Source organism: Chiloscyllium punctatum, chromosome 10, assembly GCF_047496795.1.
Source record: "Chiloscyllium punctatum isolate Juve2018m chromosome 10, sChiPun1.3, whole genome shotgun sequence".
Classification (NCBI taxonomy): Eukaryota; Metazoa; Chordata; class Chondrichthyes; order Orectolobiformes; family Hemiscylliidae; genus Chiloscyllium; species Chiloscyllium punctatum.
In genome coordinates, this window is record NC_092748.1 from 65,973,068 (window position 1) to 66,000,457 (window position 27,390).

At 39.0% G+C, this 27,390-nt stretch overlaps 1 long non-coding RNA gene and 1 other non-coding gene across 2 annotated transcripts; one reads left to right on the forward strand and one right to left on the reverse strand.

Annotated features, from left to right (window-relative positions):
- The first annotated feature begins 99 nt into the window (after positions 1-99).
- On the forward strand, positions 100-26,227 carry LOC140481795 (uncharacterized). Its single transcript, XR_011961607.1, has 2 exons — positions 100-399; positions 25,648-26,227. It is a non-coding gene; the product is annotated as an uncharacterized lncRNA (long non-coding RNA).
- On the reverse strand, positions 112-182 carry trnag-gcc (transfer RNA glycine (anticodon GCC)). The gene has a single exon. It is a non-coding gene; the product is annotated as a tRNA-Gly (tRNA).
- Positions 26,228-27,390: the final 1,163 nt, after the last annotated feature.

The following is a 27,390-nucleotide window of genomic DNA, read 5'->3' on the forward strand; positions in this document are numbered from 1 at the left end:
GCTGAAATCATGTAAAAACGTAAACGTTTCTCAGAGGCTTCTCACGTCTCTCTGAGACAGGTACGAAAATAAACAACCAACGCCGTTTAAAAAAAAATGTAAAATTGGTGTTGCATCGGCCGGGAATCGAACCCGGGCCTCCCGCGTGGCAGGCGAGAATTCTACCACTGAACCACCGATGCACAGACCACAGCGCGTGCAGACCCTTTAAAAGCCCAACCATCAACTGCCGATGATTATGTTTCGTTCGGTTGTGCGGGATTCGGATTCAGATTTCCGCTGATTAACTTCATCGGCATTTTGCTCGTCAGTCCACTCTGTAAAACATTCTTTGCAGCTGATCATGCATTGTATGGGTCAACAGATCCTGCAAGACAGCAACACGACTGGAATGGTCAGGTTGGTTCTGGTGACACATAAACAAAACAGGGGAAAATAAAACTCACCACGCTCACGATACCCAGTGGAGAAAACCTGCAGCTAATGTAGAGATATCTTGGGGGGACGGGAGGCCAAAGTAAGGGTGTGAAGGGCTGAAAGCTGAACTGGACTTGGTGCAAGTTGTGATACAGGTTTGGGATGAGTTCAACGTTACCGTGTGTGCAGAAGGTTACCAGCAGCAGATGTGCTCAAACAGGAGCAAAAATGGTCAATGTTAAACACATGGAATTGGGTTGTCTGGTTGATGGTGTGGTTATAGAGTCAGCAGCTCACCTGAGGGCCAAATAGGATATCATGTAAACAGTCCAAAGATGTGCAGGTTAGGTGAATTGGCCATGCTAATTGCCCATAATGTTAGGTGAAGGGGTAAATGTAGTGGAGTGGGTATGGGTGGGTTGCGCTTCGGTGGGTCAGTGTGGACTTGTTGGGCCGAAGGGCCTGTTTCCACACTGTAACTAATCTAATCTGCTCCAAACAGTAGTTTAGGGAGTGATGGGGTCAGTGTCCAGGAAACAGAATGTGTGATGGGGACCAAGGACAATTGCTTTTTATCATTCCATTCGTCATTTGGAGGAAATTTCTGCTCATCCAATACTGAATGTCAGAGAAGCAGTTTTACAAACCAGAGGTAGTGGAACAACGTAAAATTACATAAATGAGCAACATTAAAATATAACTGAGAATGAAGCTGAGCAACCTGGGGTTTTATTAGACTTCACACTTGAACTATTGACACAGTGGAGCAGCAATTAACAAAGTAAATATATAGCTGATTTTAAAAACATGTAAATCCTGGAGATTTATATTTGTAGAATGAATGCATGCAGGCAAAAATCAGTTGTAGCCCTTTACATAGCAAAAAAATACTAAATTACATAACCGAATTAGTTGAGCGTAGTTTGCAATTTATAGGGAAAAAATGAAAATATTTTAGATGGCAGTATATAAAGTATAGACAACAAACAGAGAAAAACAGGGCAATATTATATTCTGTAAGATGGGCCTTACATGACATTCATCAGTATTTAGAGTCATGGAGTTGTACAGCTTGCAAACAGACCCTTCGGTCCAACTTGTCATGCCTATCCTAAAGTAATCTAGTCCCATTTGCCAGCTTTTGGCCCATATCCCTCCAAACTGTTCCTATTCTTGTACCCATCCAGATGCCTTTTAAATGTTGTAATTTTACCAGCCTCCACCACCTCCTCGGCCAGCTCATTCCAAACATGCACCACCCTCTACATGAAAATGTTGTCCCTTGTGTACCTTTTAAATCTTTCTTGTCTCACCTTAAACTTATGCCCTCTGGCTTTGGACTCCCCTACCCTCGGAAAAGAACTTGGCTATTCGCTTTATCCATGCTCCTCTTGATTTTATAAACTTTTATATCATACCATCCCTCAGCCTCTGACACTACAGGGAAAATAGCCCCAGCCTATTCCTATGCCTCAAACCTTCCAACTCTGGCAACATCCTTGTACATCTTTTCAAATTTAGCAACATCATTCCGATAGAAGAGACACCAGAATTGCATACAGTATTCCAAAAGTGGCCAAACAAATATCCTGTACAGGTGCAATGTGACCTCCTAGCTCCTTTACTCAATGCACTGACCAATAAAAGCAAGGGTGCTAAATTCTCTCTTCATTACCCTAACTACTCGAGACTCCACTTTCAAGGAACCATGAACCTGCAACCAAAGTTCATCTGTTCGGCCACACTCCCTAGGACCCTTCCATTAAGTGTTTAAGGTCTGCCCTGATTACAAATCATAATCAATGACTTGAGAATTTAGTCAGAATTTGATCCATGGTCCGAAATCCAAATTCGACCTGACTGTTTTATTTATTTTGGCAAAAATTATTACAAAATCAGGAATTTCTATCTGCATCGTGTGTCTGTGTCCCCCAAATGGGGTGCAAAACGTAAGATTGAGAACTGCTGCTGTACCATTACCATGTAATTGAGAGTCTCTGAACGACTGTTGTCTTTTGTCACCCTGTGAAACTTCTCTTTTGTCGCGCAACGCTTTGTGACATAGCAAGCCACAGTTATCTCAGAGGCCTAAGCTGAATTATTCAAGCAACAGGATATCTGCTTGAAGATCCCTTTGGTGTATGCACTTCTACCATTTTGTATCCCTTCATTAATCTTATATTTCGGTGATGGTTTTGTCAATAGCTATGCTTCAATGTATATCTTTCTCCACTTCACCTTTAAGTCTTTTTGATCCTTCAAATAATACTGTACTTCCATTGTCAATGAATAAATCATGGGATAGCAAGAGTAATAGGCAATGGCGTATAATTAATTCCAATAGCTGAATTAATAGAATATTAATTCCAATATTCCAATTCCAACTGGGTCATCACCAGTTTGTTTTGTTCATGAATGGGCAATGTAATGAAATGAATGTATTGGGAACAGAGTCACATATGGATTTAGGAGTTTCGTATTTACTATTGTGCTGTCAGGAATCTAGCTACACATTATGAGTTGTAGGCTTTTTCCTGTTGATGGCTACCTTCCAAAAGAAAATTAATTCAGTTGCTGATTTTGGCAAGCAAAGTGTTGGTGACTTCCATTATGCAAGTATACACAAAGATTTCAATATCACAGTGATTGTCTGTGCATGTTTAGAATCAGTCAATGATTTGTAACCTTCAAAGAAACAAACAGCTTTCCTTTTTCTGGAGCCAGTGCATATATTTATTGTGGGAATGTGCATTATTCACTTGTGGTCTTCTTTAAGAATTCTTGTCTGTGCAGGCATCTTTGAAAATTCTAATTTCGGAAGTCTGGTGTTGTACACAAGTAGCACAATGAAGGTAGATCTTAAAACAATGTGTCACATGTGAGTACAGCTAGCCTCTTATACTTGTTCAATTTGGCCTGAGGAGGGCTTCCAGAATTTCACTTTCTCCCATGCTTAGTTTCCTGTCACTCTCCCACATGGATCCTTTCCAGTAGGTTTGAGGTAACTAGGAAAGGTTTAGTGACTGTATCTTCTCCGAATTCTGCTAGGAATGGGCTGGTCCACTCTGGGAGCTGGGTGCCTGCCCATAGTTTCCTTGCAGCAGCATTTCAATGGCAGATGCTGGTGCACTCTAAAATGCAGCAGTGAAGTAGATGTATACTGTAAGTTGATCAGAAATATGCCATGATGATGCAGAGACCATGGTACCTATTAGAAACCAACAGCCAAAGACATGGGGTGAATGTAGCCATTCCCCTGGACTGTGCCCTAAGATGTTATTGCTGGGTGTTCATGCTGAAGGTTCAGAGGAGCAAATGGTGAGTTAGCAGGTACCCGCTACGTTGGGCATTCCAACCTCTGGTTTTCTATCAGCAGGCAGGAGAATGGGAAAATGCATATTAATAGGTGAATTTAGGTGGTAATAAGTGTGGCAATGAGCCATAATCCATGTTAATTGGCCTCTTGCTGCTCACTAGCAAGAATCTTGTTGCAACATGCAAGACTTGGTTCGAAAATGTGATTTTTTAATTTGAACTTTGAGATGGGCCGTGCTTGATATCTAAGCTCTTAATATCTTTCTCAAAATTTTCACACTGGCCCATGGAAGACTTTTCCATTGTTTTGGTAGGCAGATAGAAATTTCTTTGTCCTATTCCTTTTCAAATGGGTGGTTTTGCTGGAACTGTATAAATCAATAGTTGGGCCACAATTTGAGTAGTATGCACAGTTTTGCTCATGTCATTATAGAAAAGAGGAGGTTTACAGTAATGTTGCCTGGACTGGAAAAATACAGCTCTGATGAATGATTGGATAGGCTAGCACAGTTCTGTTTTCACAGCAATCCTGGGAGGGAGATTTGATTAAGATGCACAAAATTGGGGCAGGCCTGAATTGAATAGATGGGAAGAGTCTATTTACCTTAGCAGAGAGGTTAAAGATTAGGGGATATAGGTTTAAAGTGATTGATAGAAAGATTAGGACATTTTTTTTCATTTAGGAATATGGAACTCACTGCTTGTGAGAGGCAGAAACTCTCATTTACAAGGTGTCTGCATATGCACCTGCATTCTGAAAACTTGCAGGGCCGCTGACCAAGTACTGAAAAGTGGGATTAGTCTGGGTGGGTTGCTTTTTGATGGGCACAAACATGTTGGGCAAATGGCCTCTTTTTGTGCCACAAGCTTTCTGTGATTCAACACTGTGTTAGTTGAGAAGTCTGTCAAAGTGTTCTTTACTACTATTGACCATAAACTTACATTCAGTAGTCAATATACATGTTGTGATTGTGACAGTTCCAAATGCTATGAGATCAAATATTTGAGTAACAAGAAAAGCTAACCGTCTAAAGTTGCTCCTTTGCAGTAAACATACAAGTAGTATTTTCTAAAATCAAACTGCTACCATCAAACCAAAAAAAATGCAACAAAATTTTGTCATGTGGTATATTAGTTTTAGTGCTAGTATGATACAAGGTGTGTATACCATATTGGCAAATCTTATAAAAAAACACTTCCCTTTGACTGTGAGCAATGTGCTGACTGTGTTCAACCAGTCTATGCTTGCAAAGTTCAAAACAAGTGTCCAACTTCAGATGTGATTCTGCTTGGATACTATTTACTAAACAATCCTGACTGTGCTAAGAATTAAATAGGAAATCAATTAAAAATTCTTATATGGGCTTGCAGTGTGATTAATTTGTCTATGCTGGAAGTTATCTATTCACGTACAGGACCCTGTTGTCTGGAAACAAAAGGAATTTCTCCATATATTGCACCTTTTTCGATTCAGAAATGTTTGTGAAAGCTGCCAATCCTTGCTGCATTCCCCATGGTAACACTCGGAGCCTAGTCTGAACTTAATGAGTGAAGTAAGATTTCAGTTCATAGTATCTCCATGCAAACTGTAGTCCACCCAAACAGCACGTTATTCTTATGCTGTACAAATGAATGCTCCCTTTCTGTTTGGTTTCTAGCATGTCAGTCCTCTCTATTATGCAGTAATTCTTCAAAATAAACCAACTACTCATGGTTCATCTTCAAGAGGCAACAACTCAAAGAACAAAACATATAACTGGCAACTGCTAAGGCTTTAAACCAGGGACAGATTAGCTTCTAATCCCGATTAGTTGGAATAATGTATTTACAATGTATTTACAACTCATTGTAAACCTCTCACCTCCAATCCTTGAGTAAAAGCATGATGATACTGCTTGAAATACTTTATTCCAGCTAATGTAATTTGAGCTATTGAACCCACATAAACAAATAGAGCCTAATTAGCCTTGTGACTCTGATCTATGTTATTCCTTTAACCCTTATGCTGAACTCCCCTTATCCATATTTATGTATTACAACAAGACTGTCTCCAACCATGTTTTATTAATGCACCCATAATAGTCAGCATTTTCACAGAGAGAACAGATCAGGTTACCAAGTCACTGGGACATCTAGGCGAGCACATTATCATAAGTGCCTCAAACCTGGATCTTGGCCAAACTCTTGCCATGGTTTGGCCCAAGGATTCAAATCTACTCCATCCATGCAATGTCCTGTAAATAACCATAAATTTAAGGTAGGTATATGTCTAAGGATGGCCCTGTTTGTAGTTTTGCTTTACAATACCTGACTCTTGTCATAGTCTCTATTGCAATACTATAAATAATAAAGTAAGGTCTAATGCAAATGGCAAAATATGCTTATCCTTGTAATTAGGTGACCTTTTAGCTTGTAAAGCTTCTTTTTCTTTCTTCTTTGTCATATAGGTTGACAGGAGAGCATTACTGAATCATGCATTTGGTTGTTTGTTATGATTTATCCCCTGTACCACAATAATTTGAAAGAATTTGAAGAACTTATTCAACCAAACTCCAATACTTTTGAGTTTGAAGTTCAAGAAATTAAGTACTTTACAATTAATATAATTAAAATAATGTTTAATGCCATAAATATGAATCTCAACAGTCGTGGTATTTATAGAGTAGTTGCTATATACTCCTTAGTCAACCAAAGATTTGTTTAAATTGGTAATGAACAATACAGGGGAATGAATTAAACATTACTTCTGCTCTGTATTTTCCTAATTTTTACATAATTCTTCTTTATTTGTTATGGTATGTACTGCACTGACAAGTGAGCAGCAGGAAACATGAATGAACATGAATAAAGGACTATTTTGCTATTCCAATTCTAAAGATGTTTATAGTTTGCAGCACTCTAGAAATATAGCAGCAGTAATACTTAAAACTGTTGATTATTCTAATCTATTTCTCAAATGATCCTCACATTAGAAATCTTGACTTCAAAGTACATGCTGGTCTGGATTGGCTGTACTTTTATTGCTTTAACAACCTTTATTGCTTTGTTGAATCATACCTGAACTCAACCAATTTTACTTAAGGGATGAAAGAATGCAGTCCTTTTTTCCACAATATTATCTGTTGTCCGAGTTGCAATTCCTGTAAAACTACTGAGATTTTGACAGAGAAAAGATCAGTGAAAGTTATTACTTTACTGGATGGAGCAGGGCTTTGGATAACGTTTTCACAGATATTTTTAAAAATTAAATGTAAACTTTATGTGTTAAAATGGAATGTCTTCATTCAAATTAAATAAACAATTACTCTACCTTTTAACAATATTGTCTATCGCAGCCTTCCATCTTGATGGTTTCCGTCACACTAATCAGCTGTACATTAAGCATTGACTAGTGCCCCTGAGGAGCTCCACTCTGACTTACCAATCTGATATCTTTGCTACAGAGAATGACATTGGCCTTTGTTTTTTATGCATCCTCTTCTCAGCCAGCTGACTTTTTGATTCTGCTTGCCTCTTCCAATAGCTTTCCAAATAGTCAGCATCCAGAGATTATAGTTGTCAGTGACAATCACTTAATTGTCAGTGTCACAATATCCATCACATTCATACCTTGCTTACAGGTGTCCATGTCAGGGAAATATTAAGATGTTGTGACCCAGTGACCAGTTCACTGTACAAAAGGTCTTTGTAAATATGATTTTCATCTGTCCAGTGAACATGGCTGACCCAGGATAACATTTTTGTCTTAGTCATGAGTACTGATAGAATTAGCATGTTCTAGGCGCTCTGAGTTGGAGACTTGGTCCGGAGATGGCAAGGATATGTATGAGACTGTGAAGGTGCAAGCTGTTCAGCATTTCTCCTGCTTAGAATATGTTACCTCAGTCTTAACACTGATGAGTCCAATGAGGATGTAGACTCATTTAGGTATACTCACTCAGACTGCCATTGTTCCGTACCCTTTTACTCAGCCTGCGGTCAGAGTTGTAGTTTTTATGATTCAAGTGTTAATTACAGCATAAAGTGACAGATTGCTGGTGATTGCTGGTGACACCAAGATATGTAAAACAATCAACAATACCCACTGTCACATTGTCAATGCTGATAGATGGCAGTATAGCAACATCCAGGGCCGTTACATGTGTCTTTCTTATGCTGAAACTCAAACCAAATGCTTTGCAGGTGAGAGAAAGTCTATCCATCTCCTGCTGCAGATGTTCCCTAATTATAGAATGTTCGGGCAGCATTGTCAGTGTTGAGCAGTTCTCTGATAAGGACTTAGCATAACTTTGTCTTAGATCTTAGGTGAGCAGGTTGATCAACTTTCTGTCAGTTCTGGTTTGTAGGTAGACACATTGTGTAGATTACCTGAAGGCCTATTTCAGCAACAAAAAGAAGAATATGTTAAAGTGTGTATCAATAGCAGAATATAACCCTGTACGATTCCACAGGTTTTCAGACTGCCCCTGCCTTAATTGACATTACCCAGCATGTTGTCATGGAAAATTATTAGAGTGTGCAGCTTTGGCACAGGCAGACAATTTTTACCAGTGGCCTCTGCTCATGTAGTCATTCCTTGAATTTCTTGGTCATATGAATGAGGCAATTCATAATGACCTCTTTTGTTGGAAAGTAATCTGTAGGGGAGGTGGTGGAGTAGTGGCAATCGCATTGGATAGGGTAATCCAAGGTCCTACCTACCATTCTAGGGACATGGGCCCAAATCCAAACATGGCTGATGGGAAATTTGAATTCAATAACATCCGGAATTAAAATTAGCCAAATGGTGACCAAATAACCATTGCCAATCATTAAAAAATCCCATCTGGTTCACTAATTCCCTTTGTGGAAGGATATCTGCAATCCTTCTTGGTTTGGTCTTCAAATGGCTGCAGACGCAGGTTGACTCCTAACTGCTGTCTGAAATGGCTGCTTCATCAAAGACCATCCCTCCATCAGAAATGTGGACTTTTCTGATGATTTCACAATGTTCAGCACCAATCACGAATTCTGATGTGGAGCTCTACATATGCAGCAAGGATATAACATCCAGTCTTGGGCTGATAAATGGCAACTGACATTTATGCAACACAAATGCGAGGCAATAACCATCTCCATAAGACAGAAATCTTACCATTCTTTTTTGACATTCAACAACATCACCATCACTGAATCTTCCACTATCAACATCTTGGGGGTTACCATTGACCAGATACTAAACTTGGCCAACCATATAAATACTGAGTTATAAAAGCAGGTTAGAAGATAGAAATTCTGCAGCAAATAACTTACTTCCTGTGTCCATAGTAGGTGTCCATCATCTGTGAGATATGGACAGAGGTCAGGAGTGTGGTGGAATACACATGGATGAGTGCATCTCCAACCACACTGAAGAAGCTTGTCACCATCCTGGCAAAGCAGCACACTTTATTGGCACTCTCTCCACCATCTTCAATATCCATTCCTTTCAGAACAAAGTAGAGTGGTAGCAGTCTGTACCATCTACAAGATGCACTGCAGTAATTCACCAAGGCTGCTTCAACAGCACCTTTCAAGCCCACAACCTCTATAACCTAGCAGAAACAAGGATGACAAATGCATGGGAACACAACCACCTGCAAATTTCCTCCAGGCCACGCACCATCCTAACTTGGAACTCTTTCACTCTTCCTTAACTGTCACCGTGTCAACGTCCTGAACCTCCTTTCTTTAAAGAATTATGGACGCACCTGCAACCCGAGGACTGCAGCTGTTTAGGCTGTTAATCTCTACCTTCTCCAGAGCAATTGGGGATAAATAATAAATGTTGGTATAGCCAGTGACATGGACATACCCCACGAACAAAGAAAATACGCATGTCAATTGTCAATGCCCCTGTGGATCTGGAAAGCAGACACAATATATCAACAGAAGGAAAGGAAAGTTATCGTCTTGGTGATTCTGAAGAGTTTGATAAATGCCAGCCTGCTCACCAGTCTACTTCTTAGCTAAAACCACAAAGGCTGTAGAAGTGCTCTGAGATTTCACACTACAGCATGAAATGTAGAAAAAATGTTTGACTATATAGACAGTACGGCAGATTCATTTGAAAGCAGCACACCAACCAGAAAATTGTTACTAAGCTCTTCCAGAGTTAACTGATGTTGTCGTGGCATGGTGGCTCAGTGGTCAGCATTGCTACCTCACAGTGCCAGAGACTTGGGTTTGCGTCTACCCTCAGGCAACTGTCTGTGTGGAGTTTGCACCTTCTCTGGGTTTCCTCCCACAGTCTAAAAGATAAGGAGGGTAGGTGGATTGGCGACGCTAAATTGTCCATGATTATGCAGGCTACCATAGATTAGCTATGGAAAATGCTGAGCGATAGAGTAGCAGGGTGGGTCTGGGTGGAATGCTGTTCGGAGGGTTGGAATGGACTTAATGGGCTGAATGGCCTGTGTCCACACTGCAGGGATTCTATGATTCTAACTACCAACATTTCTCACTCAATGCCTGTTTCTGTATGAGGTCAGGCCACTATAACATGTAATTTGTTATGATCCCAGCTGATATTCTTACTAGACAACTCAGATCCCAGAATGAAATCTGTCTTGATAGATATGTTTCTGTTGTTGTTTTACTTAATGTGATCATTCTTTCCTGAAACATAAGCACACAAGGCTACAAATTTGGTTTTAACAGTAAAATAGTTTATTAAAATAAACTAAACCGAGCAGTTTAAAGATAATAGTTTGAAAGATTTCAAAGCACATAGCAAAAACAAATCACCATCCAGGTGTTCAAAACCCAGAGTCATTTCCCTTCCCTATCAAAAATGTTGACTTAAATGCTTCTTCTCAGTTCTAGTTCCATGAGAAATGAGGCCTTTACCCTTGATCACTTACACAACTGAGAGTTTCGACTTCCTCAGCCTTTTAGTAATTTGCAGAGTTCTCACCAAATATTCCAAGTTTGGAAGTTTCACTATGTACACCCTTTCATTTAGAGTCATAAAGTCATAATCATACAGCACAGAAACATATTTCCTTAATTGATCAGAACAAAGTCCTTTTTCTAGGAGTGACCATACGTGCATTTGAATTTAGTCAGGTTTCCATTGAGCTTCCCAATAGCTTTCCAATCTACAGTTTTTTGAAGCTAAAATCAATCCTTGAATATTCTAAACCCAAAAGCAAACTAATGTCTTTCAATGTTTTCTTTCTCCTGCTGTAAATCCCAGAATATAAATGGATTTCCATGAATACTCCAAAGCACAAATTGATTTAAAATTATTGTTCTAAAAAGACTGACCATGTTCATTTTTCAACCCCCTTCACAAAAGTAGACCAACACTGATATACCACCAGTGTGAAATCCAACCTCAAAACAAAGGTGTATGATAGGAATAAATCACACACCTTTTATCACAAATTGAAAATTAAAGACATTTTTCACATATTTACTGTATTTTAGTTTTTTTTGACACCAAGACAATTGAGACAAATGGGTTCTGTGGAGCTTACTTACTTATTTCAAAGCTCCACTTAACATGAATTTGTGGGTGGGTTCCCTGCAATTCAACTTATCCTAATTTTTCTGTATATCCATCTCTTGTTTCTGCTTACTTGGCATTTACACAATTTAATACATCTGAAGAATATTCTTTAGATTGATAAATTCAGTTGAGTTAAAAGAATGTTGCGTGTTAAATCAAACATATTTTCTCTCAATAAAGTTTAGATTTTTCTCTTCTTCATTGATCATGATAAGCTTCTATATTTCAGTATGTTATCTGGTCAAGTTTTGACTTGGCAATACTGCAGTTGAGGAGATTCTGGAATCATCTGTTTCAAGGAGTCCTCTTATGTGCCATGGGCTCAACCTTCACTAACCTATCAGTCTATCATATGACACAAATTGCACCATTTCAAATATCTATTGTTTCTCAAAAGCACATTGCAGATGGATGTTCTTTCCACATAAATTCGATGCAATAATAATATTGCAATAGCTTTTACTATAAAATTGGACATCCAGCAATGTATACCCAGAGGCATTGTTTCCTTTGAAATAATTTTAATGGAAAATGCAACTCTGCAGTGTACCTCCTTCCAAATGTCATGTTATATTTGAGAGAGAAACTATTTTTCTCCTTTGCTGACTATGATGTGCATTATTCAACATTAATTATTTCATATGAATTTTTTCCTGCATAAATAGTAAGTCAGATAATTGATCCAAAGGCCGGGAAGCTTAGGTGCATGCTCACATATCCTTGAAGGTGTCAGGAAAGGTTAATAGGGTCATTAAGGAGGCATTCAGGACAGCTGCCTTTATCAGTCGTGGTATAGATGATAAGGTCAGGGAAGTTATGTTGGAGCTGGACATTATTTTGGTTGGGCTATTGTTGGAGTATTGTGTATAGATTTGGTCACTGCACTTTAGGAAAAACGTGATTGCACTGAGGTGCAGAGAAGATTCACCAGGATCTTGCCCAGGATAGAGCATTTCAGCTTTGAGGAGAGGTGAGAAAAACTTGTGTTTTTTTCTTTAGAGCATAGATGGCTGAGAATGGTCTGGTGTCATGGCCTCCTCTTGTGGTCCTGGAGGAAAGGGTGTCCCATCCTTGCACCATCCCATTTAGTAGGACATCCTGTCCACAAAGCAGTTAACCAAACTTCCGTGTCTGGGACAAAGGTTAGGACAAATGCAGGACTGACACTGCGTGTCCAGGTGCACCCGTGGCCTTATAAATATAGCATTGGCACAAAGGATGTCAGTCAATTCCAGGACATCCTGGCAGTGATGAGTTGTTTTGAGAACAGATAGGGTAAGGTGGGGCTAGAATCAGTCAAGAAAGGCACACTTTTGAGGAGAGATAGTTAGTTAATCAAACAAATTTGGATAAGATATGGTGAGAGATCTTGGTAGACCTCATAGTGAAAACCCTCTGTTAAATTCAATAAAACTGACATGCTCATTAACTCTGTTTATCTCTCACCAAATTCTGCCAGATGTGCTGAGTTTCTCCAGCATTTTCTGCTTTTATTATCTTCAATCCATGATAGATTGGAGAAACCGAGGCTGTTATTCTAGGCGACAAGAAGATTAAAACAATATTTGATAGAAATGTTCAAAATGATGAGGCTGAGTAGGTGGGAAGAATCTCTTAATGGTGGCAGAAGGATCGAGAATCAATTTTAGGTAATTAATAAAGTAAGTAACATGACAAAAAGAGAAACTTCTATGCGGTGATATTTTAGGATCTCGAATGCTCTGCATTTTGCGCTCTTAAGGAAAAAATAAAAAGCAAGGTTTATGATCAGGAAAGATTAAATGACAAAATATTAAGTGGTGAAAAGGAAAAGGAAGATTATATTTGATCTCCCAAAGCTTACAAAATCAGAGCATTGTTTAATTATGATAGTTACTGACCCTTCACTCTCATGTGAGTTATTTCAGTAAAATAAATAAAACAGTTAAGTCAGAAGTAAATGCATTTGCAGTAAGTTGAGGCAAAATTTCACACTAAAACCAATTTATTGTCCCGAACTTGTCGTGGGGATTAAAATTTAATAAGTAAATTTCAGGAACATTTATGTCCCGGTTTATTATTTATTTCTTAACATTAAATTACTCTCCATCATAAGCCATTCTTGGACTGAAAACCTGGGCATTAGATAAGCAATGTCTTAGGCTTGCCACCATTGCGATTTCTTCTTTCACTGGGAGAAGAATTGTAATGATTTACTAAGATTTAATTACCTCTCCATTTACCTACCATTCCAGGGTGAAGTATTTAGTAGTTGCTTGGGACCATTCCCAAAGATGAGCCTGAGATCCAAACTCCTCACACCGAAATATAATGTGTTAACCAGAATCCTGTGGCCATCTGTGAAACCTTTTGTTTTAAATTGCACTTTAATGTGTAACTGTTTCCATCAGTGCTATTATAGTGTTATTATGTCTTGTTCAACTCACTTGGACAATATTGGCTGAATTTTGCTCAGGGTTCTTGTGATTGCACAGCTGATAAACTGCATAGGCCAGCTTGGATACTCTGCTTACATTGTATTTACATTTAACAGTTTATTACTAGTGAGCAAGCAAGAAACTGTAGCAAGATCCAATTTCACAGTAATGCTTCAGCTCTTTTAAAGTGTTATTGTCAGTCATATCAATTCAAGCAATAACAAAGTGATTTTCTATATCTTTTACTGCCTACTTCATCAGTTTGAAACCACATCTTCCCTTTTACCAATCATGGTTACTGCTGCTGGACACGAGTAAGAGTGAACTGAATGTGTTAATAGCATGGTTGCCAAACCTAATTTAACTGACAGAACATTAACCTTTATAACATTTAAGTCTACATTACTTTGGATTTAAAACTATTAATGTTCTTCCCCATTGTGCCTTTTATATGTCCTCTTCATGCTTCTTTCTGCTTGCTTATTTTAAATCTTCTGAGTTTTCATTTCTGAAGTTAAAAAAAAACATGATTTAACTCCCATACAAGGTGAATTGCAACTTCCTGTCAGTGTCAAGTACGTGCAGGGGCCAGAAAACAAGTTGCTGAACTTGCTTCCTTGCCATGTCGCATTTAAAATGCCTATACTGGTTTCCTGCTGAACACTCCCATACAGACAATACCTTTACTAGCAGTGCTAATCTGCAACTGAATATCACGAATTTAAATAGGAAGTCTACAAATTTCCTGATCTTGTTTGCACAGATGTAAAATGCAAATCTTGTTCTCTTCAAGAAAGCATTAAAAGCAGTTATGTTTTTGGGAACTGAGCTTTAACAGCAGAATTTGCATTTTTCTCAACTGTCTCAATCTTGTAAATGAAAGGAATTTCAATTAACTCTAAATTTATTTGGTCAAATATCCAGAAATTGAATAGGAACAAAGAAGCAATAAACATCAAAGAACTATGGATGCTTGAAATCAACATCAAAAATAGAAATTGCTGGAAAACTCAGCAGGTCTGGCAGCATCTGTGACGAGAAAACAGAGTTAATGTTTCAGGTCCAGTGAACTTTCTTCAAAATGGAGCAATGGCAGAAACAGATGGCACCAGATAAGGCTACACACTATTTCTGTAGACTCAGCATTGATTATCTAATTATAAAACCTAAAAAGCAGGAGTAGACTATTTGGCCTTTGGAACCTGTTCCACCATTCAGTGTAATCATTATTGATCTCCTGTCTGCTTCACTTTCTTACACGCCTCTCTTATCCAATGATTCTCTGAGAGTGCAAAAATCTGTCCATCTCAGCCTTAAAAAAAAATCAATGAAGCACTCACAACTTTCTGGAGTAGATATTGCAGATACATAACATTTGAGTGAAGAAATTTCACTTTGACTTGATCTTAAATGATCAGCCCATAATCCTGTGACTGTGCTCTCATGTTTTAACTTCTCAGACATTGGAAATAACTTCCCAGTCTGTCAGATCCCGGTGACTCTTGTATATTTCAATGAGATGATCTCTCATTTGTTTTAAATAAAAGATCAAATTTGCTCAGCCACATTCTGTCTACTTTGTATTCTATATGCCTTCTCATTCAGGGAGCTCTGAATTTGTTTTCCTTACTTTTCCTTTGTGAGGGAACAGACCTTGGCAGTGCCTGGACCATTTCTTCTTTGAAGGTAGCCCATTGTTCAGCTGCATTTCCCCTCTTTATGAGACAATGATCAAAGGGCCCAAACTGTTTCCCTACTGACACTTGATCTACTTGGCCTAACTCTTCGTCAGCATACAATCTAACAGTGCATTCCTTTCTTATTGAACTGGACTCATACAACTGTAGAAAATTCTCTAGAACATAAACCAGTAATTTGCCCCACTATTTCTTAGTCTACCACTATACCAGTCTATATTCAGATAATTAAAGTCCCTTACTGTATAAAAACTTTATAATATCTGCAATTGCCTGTAATTACCTTGCAAATTTTACTTTTACATCCCTTCCTCTGGTTAGTAGACCATAGTTTATACTGAGCAATATAACTGTGCTTTTTTATTCTGTAGCTCTATACTAATTAATTCTGTATTTGTTCCTCTGGGACATTGTTTCTCTCCAGCAGCACAATGTTATCTTACATCAGTACAATGACTCCTTTTCATTGTTTCTTACCTTTCCTCAATATCCAGGAATATTATATACTCAGCCCAGGCTTTAGTAGGGTGCCAGATGGGAAAGGGGGTATGGTGCCAAGAGAGTGAGGGGATAAGATGCCAGGATGGTAAAGAGGGCACATAGGTGAAGGGTAGGATAGCAGGAAAGTACATGCTGAGATAGAATGACTGATTGGTAAGAAAACAAGGTCACAAATGTGTGAAGAACTAGATTAGCAGATGAATCGGAGGGTATGGTGGAAGGTGAGCAGATGAAGAGATAGGTTGCTAGGTGGGTAGTGTGGTGAGTGGATGTGTGAAGGGGTAGTGTGGCAACTATGTAAAGGGTAACATGGCTATTGGATAGGGTGCCAAGTGTAAAAGGGAAGAATGAGTTGACCCCTTGACCCATAATCCTTTCTTGATGCTCAACCGTGCAGCAAATTACCATTATGCTTGCTCCACTTCTCCTGTACTTCTTAAAACAAAATTAAAAGAAGACGTAGATTTCACTGACTAGATCAGCATTGAATGCCAATCCCTAATTTTCCTTCGGTAGGTGATGGTGGGCTGCCATTAGAACCCGAGTGGTGTAGGGACACATTATCCTAGCTTGCAAATGAACACACAAAATCTGCATGGTGCTCTCATCCACTAAGTGGATTTGCATGTTCACCCCCATTCCAGACCATCTCCTTGGTGATTTGACTTTTTTTCTCCAGCAAGCAATCAATAACGACAAATGTATTGCCATTGAAACCAGCATCCACGCATGAATCTCAACAATTCAGAAGTCTCCCAGTCGGCATTCAGATGCCACCCCATTAATGTTTGGTCATACGAGAGTGTCATGTACATTCAGTCATCCTCAATTAAGGGGAAGTGTGCGTCAATTGTGTCCATCTGATGTCTCAGTCAGTTGCCAAAGTGAAATGAATATTGCTGTCAAATAACACAGCTTACCTGAGCACAACTGGTCATGGAACCACTTGTGGTACCACACCCCCAATCTTCCAGAGTCACCTGATGAGCTCACCATCGCTATTATTTCCTGCAGTGCTATCTTCATTAAAGCCAGAAGGTTCCTTCTCCCTGCTGGATGTAAGGTCTCCAGCCTTCAGTCTCCCAAATAAAGATCTCCGGCCCCTGGCTGGTATGACACCATATGACTTACTTATCTGATTCCTCTGAGATATTGTCCTATGAGAATGAATACAGCACAGATATGAATATATAGTTTTGTTCTGTGGTATTTGGGTGTCCACAATTGAAATTGTGACAGATGTTGGGATATGTGGTGGGACATTAAGGATATGTATTTTGGATTCTAAGACCAGTCCCCGAGGCACAATATATTTCACTCGCTGTTCGTGTCAAAACCTGCAGATCAAGATGCAGATATCTACATGATTGGGTGTGTTGGATCTTTTCCAACGGTGAACATTCCTTACATGTTTGCAAAAGACAGATTTCACAATCTATTATTTCTTGTGGAAACACATGGTGGACCATCTCTTCTGGCATTAATAGCCAATTGTTCACCATTTACAACTTTTACCCACATGACAGCGTCCTGAACTTTCCTGCTGTGCTTACAGCCTTTTGAATCCTTCACATATTCCTTTATCTTCTGGGATGGTCCTTTACATAGTGCCTCAGATGTGAAAAGCTGAGGTCTTCATTTGGGCCTGCTTCAGTCTCCAACTTATTACTAGGATTAGCTGGCTCAACCGCAACCCATACCTGCTTCTTTCAATAAACATTGTGCACTTTGATGCACTTTCTCCAGTGGCAGGTACATGGAGCCTTTCCTGGCTCCTGACACCTGCATCAAGGATGAAAATCAGCTCAATTATTTTTCAATGTATTTACCATTTCCTCATTCCTCATGTCAGCTTCCCCTGTCTATACCTCCAAAAAACCAATGTTTACTTTAACTATTCTCCTTTCTATAAACATGAAAAAACCTTTTAAAAAAACTATTATTGCTAATTTACTCATGCTCATTTTTTAACTTTTGATCAAATTCTTTGCGTCTCGTAATTGGTTCCTAAGACACTTATTCTTTGTATACTCTTTCATGAAATCTGCTTCTCAGAAAATAACACATTTCTTTGTATTTGAGATGGTGGTGGTGAGCACCTGCTTGAACACCAGTGGTTCATGTGGTACAGACACTGTCAGTGTGCTGTTAGGACAGTAATTCCAGGTTTTTGCTCTATTAACAGCGTAGAAACAGTGATATTCCAAGACTGGATTATGTGAAATTTGGAGGAGAACTCGCACCAGATGATGGTCCCGTACATTTTCTGCCTTTTTTGTTCTAGGTGGTAGTGTCAATGGGTTTCTAAGATCCTATTGAAGGAGTTTTGGGACAAGCAGCAGTAAATCTTGCAGAGAGTGTACAATGCAATGGTAATTGACTGGTTTGAGCTTTTACATCTTTTTGTGGACAGGATTTATCTAGACATTTTCCACATTGCTGTGTTGATGCCAATGTTGTAGCTATAATGGAATAGCCTGGTTCGGGTTGCAGTTGTTTTGGAATACAAGTCTTCAGTACTATTGCCGGGGTGTTGCCATAGCTTAAAACCTGTGCAGCATCAAATTGTCTTCAGTCTTTTTTTGATGTCATGTGGATTGAAGGAGGAAGTCAAAATGGATTATCCAATAGGTACTCCTTGCTGAGGATGAATGCAACCTCATCAGCCCTGTGGTGGGCTTCTCCATCATTGAGTATGGGTGCATGGTTGAAAGGCCTTTACTTTCCAGGATTGAAGCTATTCCAGCTTTTGTCCCTTTAGTATGAGCACAGTGGACCATCTTAAATTTTGTCAATGTGTCCTTATGTTTATCGTTGCTCTATTTTGTTCCTGCTCTTTCCCCGGAGCTATTAATATTCATTTTTTCCTAACTATCTAAATTACTATTTAAAAAGTACTGCACTTTGCTTCAGCAATACTGAGAATTTCATTTATCCACCCTTCATTATTCCATGTTTTATTTTGCCGTAAAAGTATTTTCCATTAAACAGATCATTTTTAAAAAATCATCTAAACCTGATAATTCACTGCATTTCCTTTCTGTGTTATTTCTTCATAAAATTGAACTTCATTGATCAATGAGCCAATTGCAATTTATGCTAACTAGCTTTAATTATTTTTTGGTTTTCAACATGGTTAATTAGCAAGATTTAAGTCGGACCAATGGCCTTAAATTTTGTATTCCTGCCTCCTTTTCAAAGAGGAATCACATTGCACTCTTACATCCATTACCATGAATTTACTTTTCACAGAAGTTTGAAGAAAATATAATGTAAAGACCATGCCTTTTTAATTTCCTGCATTTTTGATTGTGGTCTGAACTGGGAAAAGAATTGTTCTAAAAACCAAGGATTGTTGATGGATTACTGCAGTTTTTTGACATTTGTTGTAATCAGCATTCCTTCAAATTTTCTTTCCAGGCCTCCAAGGTCTATGTATAGAACCAGAAGTCAGTGCCACAATCAGTATAACAAGACCATTTGCTGTGCACATGCACAGCCACTCAACTTATAGGGAACATTGATTGTCAGTGCTGTTTACAAAGTTGCTGATTCAATCTGCATACTTCTTAAAATCTTTAACTTTTGTGATGATTCTGGGAATAACAGGGATTGGTTTTCCAGTGTGCTACTCCAGTGAGGCATGAATATAGGGACATTTATTTCTTCCCTCAGTTGTTAAAAATTGTGTTACTTTTGCAAATTATGGTTGTGCTGTACTAAGAATTCCAATGATTAAATGTTTTCCTCAAGATAAAATAACTGTGAGCTCAAGCTATGCAGTAGTGTCCACCACTACGGCTTCTATATTTGACACTTTACAGAATTGATTACTCTGTGCCTCTCCCAGTCTTGATTAGCTCATATTCAGGTTTATTTGGACATTTGGTAGCATGATCTCTGATAATGATTTTTCAAAATTTAAAAATTTTTAAAAATTAACAAAAAGTGAAATTCACAACTGATCTTGGAGGATGGAATGAGCTGCCAGAGGAAGTGATGGAGGCTGATACAATTGCAACATTTAACAGGCATTTGGATGGGTATATGAATAGGAAGGGTTTGGCGGGATATGGGCCGGGTGCTGGCAGGTGAGACTAAATTGGGTTGGGCTATTTGGTCGGCATGGACGGGTTGGACCAAAGGGTCTTTTTCCATGCTATACATCTCTATGACTCTAAATGGTTTCAATATATTCACAATTAATTGAAGTGCTGATCCAAAAGAGGAAACTTTGAAAGGATGGAAGCTATCTTTGCAAGATGTGAAAATCATTTTAAACAATCCCAAATCCATGTCTAATTGGAGATGGGCAAGACCAAACCTAGCAAAATTAGTAGTGGCCAGCCAACATCTCATGGTATACACTAACCCCAAATATTTGGCTGGTCTTCATTTGTGGCGGCTATTGTCTATCTGTTGCTGGGTTTCCCAGTCCTTTCTGTTTGATCATGATTGATCTCAGCTTTCACTTGTTCAGCCAAGCATACTGGATTTTCCAGAAAATAAACTATTCCCAAATCATCTGTTTTATACGCTTCAGTGACAGCAAGACAAATAGGGAATGGAAGTGGTGTAACATCTTGAGATTGTTCAGAGACATCCATTCGTCATGTTTTTTTAAACTTAGTCAGTAAAAATATTGATGGTCACCTGTTACAGCAATGTAACTTTGCAGCTAGAATGCTTTTATTGGTACAGTTAGAGTTTATGAAAGGATCAGAGAAAATCATCATTGGCAATTAGAGCTGACTAAGATTAGTTTTAGAAGGTCAGTTGATTTTCATGCCCTCAAATGACAAGGCTGGAAAAAAAACTGAAATTTGGACAGCAGTAACGATGAATCACTGTGGGAAACCACAGTGATGAATCTTCTGATAGGAACGCTGAACAGTTTTCACTGGATAAAAATTGTAAAATGCAGTTTAACTTGCTTCTGAAAAACTACTCAAGACATTTGGTACACAAAAGGCAAAGATCATGTATTATGAGCATCCTTTGAAATACACTGTCTCTGTCAGGCAAGAGTCAACTCTGTTGTTAATAGTTAAAAATCACCCAACACCAGGTTATAGTCCAACAGGTTTAATTGGAAGCACTAGCTTTCAGAGCGACGGTCCTTCATCACCTGATGAAGGAGCGTCGCTCCGAAAGCTAGTGTGCTTCCAATTAAACCTGTTGGACTATAACCTGGTGCTGTGTGATTTTTAACTTTGTACACCCCAGTCCAACACCGGCATCTCCAAATCATGACTACTGTTGTTAATAGGCACCAATGTACCATAAAACGTAAATGCCTACTGATGAATACTGTCTTGAGCAGTTTGCAAAGTAGCAATGGCTGGGTGATTTGTGGTGGTATGTAATAGGTGAAAGTGCCACAGGTGATTTTGTAGTAGGATGAAAAACTTCAGTTGTGTATAAGAACACTTATACAAAACAAAATGATAGTAATGGAAGGCCTCTATGGTGCAATTACAGTGTGCCTACCTCTGAGGCAGGAGGCCTAGGTTCAAATTCCACCTGCTCCAGAAGTGTGCAGTAATATCTCTGAACAGATTGGTTAAGAAAATATCTCAAAATAATATAGTAACAAACCAATCTAGTGGAGAAAGGAGGACAGCAGGATGGGGGTTCACAAATTTTTCTTTTACTTACTTTGTGGAAGTGCATTCCTGTTTGTTGTTTTACAGGAACTTTCACCACAATACAATTGATGAGGGAAGTCCTCCACAGATTTTTCTTTTAGTCAATTTATCATTTGTTGGTGGGGAAGGTTGAGGTGGAAGATACTGATGTATCGGTTCTTTTAATCTGGGGTGGTTGTTCTACACCAACAGACCAAGGTCTTGACCCAATAGCAGGGAAACTCTGAGATGCCTGGAATCCAGGCACTGTTGAGAATAAAATAAAAATGCAAAAATTAAAAATTATAGGATGAAATGTACTTAAAACAGTTATCAAAGCATAGTTAGAGCATTGTATATGGTTTTGGATTGCTTCTTGTAGAAAGGACATAAGCAGCATACAAAGTTATAGATTCATCAGGATGAGGAACAGCAGCCATGTGAAGCAGCTGAGATATTAGAATTATTTCTACTGAAACAGAAAAGGCTGAAAGAGATTTCATAAATTTTACCTTTGAAGAAGTGAATAAATAAAATATTTAGTTTGGATCAGTAAGTTTGGAGGGATATGGGTCAAGAGCAGGCAGCTGGGACTAGTTTAGCTTGAGATAATTTTCAGCATGGGCTGGTTGGACTAAAGGGTCTGTTTCCATGCTGTATGACTCCAAGTGCATAAAGCAAATATTTCCACTGGTTGGAGAGCCTCTGAGGAGGGATCATTAAATTCGAATTGTCATTTAAATCGTGAAGAGGTTAGTTAGGTGAAACTTCGTTGCACACAGGAATATTTGATGCAGAGAAAAGTACAGTACTAGTGAAGAGTCTGGAGTAAGATAATTACTTAGATTATTTTGGAAAAGAGTCTGTAAACATTGACTGAAGTGACTGCCCTCTTTCTATAAGATAAATTCATGTCCAGCCAGAGAGGCAGGAAGAGTATAGATGACATTTCATGATGTATGCTTGACCAAGGAGGTACTTTTAAAACTGTGTTGCTTCCAGGCAGACGTTCAAACCTGGTACATGATGTTGTGATCTTTGAATAGGATTTGAGATTTAATTATAGCCAATTATTTTGTTTTGGAGCAATGTGGATAAACTTACAACCTTTTAAAAAAAGCCATAGGTCACAGGTACAAAAAATTGTATGTTGAAGCCAGATGAGCCAGAAGAACTGAGGTAACTGGCACTGCCTGAGGATTTTCAGGTTATAGTGACTTCCAGAAAACTGTAATGAATGCTAATTATGGTCACGTGCACCATGAGCACTTAGCAAATTAAAGTCCTTTCTGTTCATAATGGAGCCTGACTTCTATGACAAGCTTTCATGGCCTCATGAATACAATTGATCTTCCACAGCACCGAGGGAAATTGAACCATGGCTCCACAACCGATATCTCTGTCAGCTGATTTCCAGCATCTGCAGTCCTTTAAGTTTTTTTTTGTGTAGTATTTGACTCTCTGCCACATCTGTTTCAGATATGCTCACCGACAAATACTGCTCCTCTGTCCACCAGGATTTCCATTCTAATCTTTTTTTCTAGTTCACCGTCATTATTTTTGTCGCTCCTGGTGTTTGACAAGGTATTGGTCAAAACTTGTTTTCCCAACCACAGTGCATTTCTCAATAACTGCCTCTAGCTCAGATTCATCCCATGTGAATTTCACCTGAAGTTCATCCTTTTATGTTTTGAATCCACTGTTCCTGATCTCGATCCCTTGTTATGACCTGCTGACAGGAAGTTGAATCAGCTCTTTGAATCAATCTTAACAGTAGGAGACACTAATAGGATTCCAAAGTTACAAAATAAACAAGGGGCAAAAGGAGCCCATGTTGTTGGTGGCATGTTAACACAGACAGAGGATTGGCTAACTAATAGAAGTCAGAGAATTTGAAGAAGTTACAAAGAGGATTGATGAGGGCAGATGTGATCTATATGGACTTCAGTAAGGCGTTCGACAAGGTTCCCCATGGGAGACTGATTAGCAAGGTAAGACCTCACGGAATACAGGGAGAACTCGTCATTTGGATACAGAACTGGCTTAAAGGTAGAAGACAGAGAGTGGTGGTGGAGGGTTGTTTTTCAGACTGGAGGCCTGTGACCAGTGGAGTGCCACAAGGATCGATGCTGGGTTCTCTACTTCTTGTCGTTTACACAACTGATTTGGATGGGAGCATAAGAGGTACAGTTAGTAAGTTTGCAGATGACACCAAAATTGGAGGTGTAGTAGACAACGAAGAAGGTTACCTCAGATTACAACAGGATCTGGACCAGATGGGCCCAATGGGCTAAGAAATGGCAGATGGAGTTTAATTCAGATAAATGTGAAGTGTTGCATTTTGGGAAAGCAAATCTTAGCAGGACTTATACACTTAATGGTAAGGTCCTAGGGAGTGTTGCTGAACAAAGAGACCTTGGAGTGCAGGTTCATAGCTCCTTGAAAGTGGAGTCACAGGTAGATAGGATAGTGAAGAAGGCGTTTGGTATGCTTTCCTTTATTGGTCAGAGTATTGAGTACAGGAGTTGGGAGGTCATGTTGTGGCTGTACAGGACATTGGTTAGGCCACTGTTGAAATATTGCATGCAATTCTGGTCTCCTTCCTATCGGAAAGATGTTGTGAAACTTGAAAGGGTTCAGAAAAGATTTACAAGGATGTTGCCAGGGTTGGAGGAATTGAGCTATAGGGAGAGGCTGAATAGGCTGGGGTTGTTTTTCCTGGAGTGTTGGAGACTGAGGGGTGACCTTATAGAGGTTTACAAAATTATGAGGGGACTGAATAGGGTAAATAGACAAAGTCTTCTCTCTGGGGTTGGGGAGTCCAGAACTAGAGGGCATAGGTTTAGGGTGAGAGGAGAAAGATATAAAAGAGACCTAAAAGGCAACTTTTTCACACAGAGGGTGGTTCGGGTATGGAATGGGCTGCCAGAGGAAGTGGTGGAGGCTGGTACAATTGCAACATTTAAGAGGCATTTGGATGGGTATATGAATAAGAAGTGTTTGGAGAGATAAGGGCCGGGTGCTGGCAGGTGGGACTAGATTGGGTTGGGACATCTGGTCGGAATGGACGGGTTGGACCGAAGAGTCTGTTTCCACGCTGGACATCTCTATGACTCTAATTGGGATACAGACAGCATTTATAGATTGCAAACAGTAACTAATGGAAAGCAGAGGGGTCACAATTATTATTTTTATGATTTGGACAAAGAAAGTAAATGTCCTTCAATCAGGTCTACAGTGGGCACAAAACTAGGTAAGAAGGTAAGTAGTGAGGATGACACAGGGCCCACAGAGGGCTAGAGACTGGTTAAATGAGTAGGCACATCTTCGAGTGGATAAAATATATTGTGAGGTCATGGCACTTTTGGTCAGAAGAATAGGAAAACTGAATATTATTTAAATGGAGAAAGACTGCAGAAGTCCTTGTGCATAAACCACAAAAAGCCAGTGTCCAAACTCAGCAGATAACATGGAAGGCAAATTGAATGTTGGTCTTTAATTTAAAAGGAATGGAGTATAGAAAAGGGAGGTCTTGTTAAAATTATGCAAGGCACTAGTCAGAGCACAGCCGAAATACTGTGAACAGGTTTGGGCACCTTAACTAAAAAAAATACTGGTATTGGAGGCAGACAAGAAAATATTCACTAGGCTGGACCTGGTTATGATGGTACTGTCTTGTAAAGAGAGGTTGAATAGGATGGGCCTGTACTCATTGCAAGTTAGCAGAATGAGAGGTGACCTTATTGAACCATACAATAAGAGACTTGTTAGGATAGATGCAGAGAGGTTATTTCCCCCTCTAGGAGAGTCTGTGCCCAGAAGTTATTTAAGACCGAGATAAGAAGTTTCCAGAATAAGTACTGGAAGACGATGCTTTACAATTGTTAGATTTGTACACTGTGTAACAGCATGGTCTGTGATGTGGAATATCACTAATTCAGTACTCTCATGATAAGTAGGTGTAAATATAGAATGATGTGTACAGGCCAGGCACTAGCATGTTCCTTGCACATAGTATTCAGCCTCCACTTTGTCACATTAAACTTCAATGCCTTGGTTGCACTCTTCAGAATGATAGTTTAGTTTCTGCGTAAGAGTAGTACCGGCCTTGAAATGCTAACTCTGTTTTTTTTTCTCCACAGATGCAGCCAGAAATGTTGAGTTTCTCCAGCCATTTCTGATTTTATTTCGAGGCTCTTCTCTGGATCATTACTAACCAATATTTCACTCGAAATAGCCTGAGAAGGCATTATGGCAGGAGACCAAATCCTTGGGCAAAAATGTAAGATTTTAAGAAATGTCTTAAAGGAAGAGTGAGAGGTAAAGAAGTGGAGCATTTGAGGACTGAATTGCACAGAGTCCATCCAAGAAACATGAAGATACCACCAACAATGGAAGTGGAAAGAAATTGAGATTTTGTAGAAGGTCAGGATTGGGAGACTGCGGAATACCTCAGAGATTAAACGGCTGGAGAAGTTGGAGATATGGCTGTACAGAAATTTCAACATTAAGAACTTTTGGACCAGGAGCCAATGTAGGTTGATCAGTAATGAAGGGTATCCCTGAAGAGTGCCTACTCATTTAACCAGTCTCTAGCCCTCTGTGGGCCCTGTGTCATCCTCACCACTTGCCTTCTTAACTAGTTTTGTGCCCACTGCAGACCTGATTGAAGTACTTTTACTTGCTTTGTCCAAATCATTAAAAAATATTGTGGTCCCAACATTGATTTCCATTCATTATTGGCTGCATTTTAAAAATGCTCTCTTTATCCCAATCATTTTGTGTGATTTAAGATATGAGCTTCAATGTTTTAGATTACCTTAAATTTTCTGACTTTAGATGCAAAATTGATTGAGTGACAGGAATAAAGAATAATAACAAATGGATATTTGTCAGCCTGGGGAAATGCTTTTAATGGAGTTCCCCAAGGGTCAGTGTTGGAACTCTTGCTTTTCAGTCTTTATATTAACAATCTTAACCTTGCAATGCTTCAAAACTTCAAATTGTTATAAACTTTGTATTTTAGAAGGGGAAAGACAATTTGTTGGAGTGGGCAGCTAGATGGCAGGTAAAGTTCAATATAGAGAAGTATCGGTTGATGGGTTTTGTAGGCAGAATCTAGCAAAACAGTACAATATACTATAAAGGGTCCAACTCTAAATGGGATGTAGGAGCAGAAAAATTGTAATATGTATATGCACACATACATAAAATATATATCTATAAATCATTAAAGGTGGCTGTATTTGCTGACAAATCAGTACATATGGGCACAGAGTACAAGATCAAGGAGGTTATGTTGAACTTATAATTGATTGACCCCAGCTGAAGTATTGCATCTTGTTCTGTTTGCTGCACTTTTCTCAGGATATGAAGGCATTGAAGAGAATGCAGAATAAGTTTCCAAGAATGGTTCAAGTGATGAAAAATTTCAGTGATGAAGATAGATTGAGGAAGTAGGGACTGCTTTTTTTTGGAGAAGATAAGGCTGAGAGGAAATCCGATTTAAGTATTCAAATAATGAGAGATCTGTACACAGTAAACAGTAAATGTACTCACTCTTGAAAGAATCAAGACTGAGAGAGTACAGATTTAACACAACTAGTAAAAGAAGCAAAATTAATAGAAGGGAAAGCTTTTTCATGCAGTGACTATTTAGAGTCTAGAATGCACTGTCTGAGAGTGAAGGCAGGTATAATCAAGGTATTCAAAAGGGAATTAGATAGTGATTTGATAAGTAATAATGTGCAGGGTTATGGGGAGAAAAGAGGAAAAGGCCACAAAGTGAAATGACCATTTGGAGAGCCAGTGTGCACACAGTTGATTGAATAGCTTCCACCCATATTACAATACTATACAAACAATGAGTTTCATAAATGGTCAAA